Below are 2497 nucleotides of genomic sequence, written 5' to 3'. Positions count from 1 at the left end.
CCTGGTGGGCTTGCTTCCAGATGTGCTTCAAGTTCTCAATGGCTTGTTTCCATTTTTGGCAGGGGTTAACCCACACCGGTGGCAAATGCTTCAGCAAGGCTTTCCATCCCGGGATGCTCTTGGCTGCCAGATTTCTAGTTTCATGCTAGTGAAGAGATGCAGTGTGGGTTAGGGGGCCAGGGATGTAGTTGCAGCAAAAGCTCCACTAAAGTAAGCCAGTCACTGATTTGCCCATCAGTGTGGGCTTTTTGTACCTGCAGGCCCAGCGGGCTGTTGCTTTGGTGATAGGATTTAGAGGGTGGGTGACAAGAGTTTGAGCTGTGGTACGAACATCAGTGGTAGTAAAGAGCCTAAGCTTCCTGCCTGTCTCCCCAGTTGGCCTTTTTTGTCCTACACAGAACCAGGGACCACAGGGGACAGAGACTAAGGACGACGACCTCCAGAGCCCAGATGCCCTCGGTGTTTCTTCCACGTGGCACTGTTCTGTGGGAACAGTACCCAGCCTAGCACATAGTGCACACAGGTAACTATTTGTCATGAGCAGTGATACAAATACTAAAATAGCATCCTGACAAAGGCTGACCTCTCATCTCAAATCCTTTTTGTGGTAGGAGGAATACGTAACTAAGAATATATTATCTTTGTATAATTAAAAAAGGAAACTAGAATAAGAGGGAATTAGCCTCTACTAAACAAACCAAGCTTGTCTACATCATGGAGTAAGCCACTGAGAATATCATCTATATAGACAGACTTTAAAAAAGGAGCCCGATGGGGCACAGGCAACTGAATGACAGATCCCCGGAGCATGCGTGTTTATCACTTAGAAACAAACAGAATGTCCAAGAGGCAACTGAGATCTTTTCATTTTGAAAATGCTTTAATAAGTGTTGACAACACTGTTTTGCAAAATGTAAAGGTACTATACAAATTCTTAATACAAAAAGAATAAATTAAAAGCAGATTTCTTTTTAATTCTGCAACTTTGTCTACAACATACATCTTTGTCATTGATTACAGTTGAACAGAATCCAGTAAAGTCATTTTACATGCTCTACAAATCAGTTTCAGGAGCAACCTAATCCTTTCTTCCCCATTATTAAACTAGAGTCCATTTTACACGACTTGTAATAAACTATTGACATTAATGTATATGTAAAACTTTACACCTAGTTAATTAAGCAGTAACTGGTCATCTGATAGCACCTGGATGGGGTTTGCTATATGTAGAACTAAACTAATACCGAATGAAAACAACTTGGAATTTGAACGGTTTCAACACTCACCTGCATATGATCAAATTAAAAAAACCCACCTGTCTCACAACAAAGTCTGACGTAGGTGTTTTCACCAGCCTTCTGGCTAAACAGGCAGTTTCTTATACGTATCCAAAGAATCCAATAGGGGCTTTATATCAGACCAGGGGTTTCATATTTCATCTTAATTTGCTTTAAAGAAATAGGGATATATAAAGAGCTTGCCAGTGCTTGTGTACAGTAACTATATCATTTCCCACCACACTGATCATTAACCACGTCAGTCTCAAAGGACCAGCACTTTTATGTACGTCCTGTAGGAACTGAACGCAGCTCAACAGTAAAACCTGTTTTACTCAATCTCCGTCTTTACTACCAGACCGTCATACTGTTTGCCTGAACTGTAATTCTGCCCCTCTATCCTGTCTCCTTTCCTTTCTGTCCCCCGAATCCCACACCCAAGTGTTTAGAAAGAATTTTCGTCTCTCAGTCTTTGTAACCCAACTGGGCTAAAAATTTATCTGACTGACTTCCGACTTGATTTCAAACTACTGCCCCTGTTGTATCATCCGCAGTATGTAACCTTGTCACCTCGTCTATTTCCCTTTTGACTTTTCCTCTGGGACAGAGTTCAGTTTGATTATTCATGCTTCTTCTTTTGGGAGAAAGAATCTGGCCTAATACAGAATGTTTCCGAATGGGGAAAGAAAAATCTGCTGTTTGTAGCTCTGACCATCAAGATAAGAGCAACACCCCTCCCCGTGTCAATCCCCAGAATCGTTTAGTATCATCGTAACCAATTTTATTTACCCTGCAGGGTTTACCCCTAAAGCGTTCTGTGAATATTAATCCCTTCCGCAAGCTGATATCACCAACCCAGCCGTGCACAGAGCCAGCCAGGGAACCCCGGCCCTGAACCGTCCAGCCTGGCCCCAGCCTGCTGTGAGCCCCGAGGGGAACCCCACAGTGCTCTTCAAGCTGCAGCAGGGGGAGCACCGTGGGTATTTACTGATATTTCATTTTAACCAATGGTAGGTGTCCATTCTTACTCTCCTGGTCTGGTAGAGTCTATTGTTTATTCTTGGATTACATATACATAAAAAACAAAGCCTTTTCTTGTTACGCTAAAGCTAACTTCAACTCTGCTTGCCCACAAATCTACCCCACCCCAGCTCCTGTCTCTGGCTGTCCACTGCCTTTCCAGTAGGAAGTCATTACAAGTGAGAAAAGAAATTCCCCGG

The sequence above is a fragment of the Lipotes vexillifer genome, unplaced genomic scaffold (assembly GCF_000442215.2).
Source record: "Lipotes vexillifer unplaced genomic scaffold, Lipotes_vexillifer_v1.1 scaffold534, whole genome shotgun sequence".
NCBI classification, from domain to species: domain Eukaryota; kingdom Metazoa; phylum Chordata; class Mammalia; order Artiodactyla; family Lipotidae; genus Lipotes; species Lipotes vexillifer.
The sequence above is the reverse complement of the archived record's forward strand: the minus strand, read 5'-3'. Positions refer to the sequence as shown.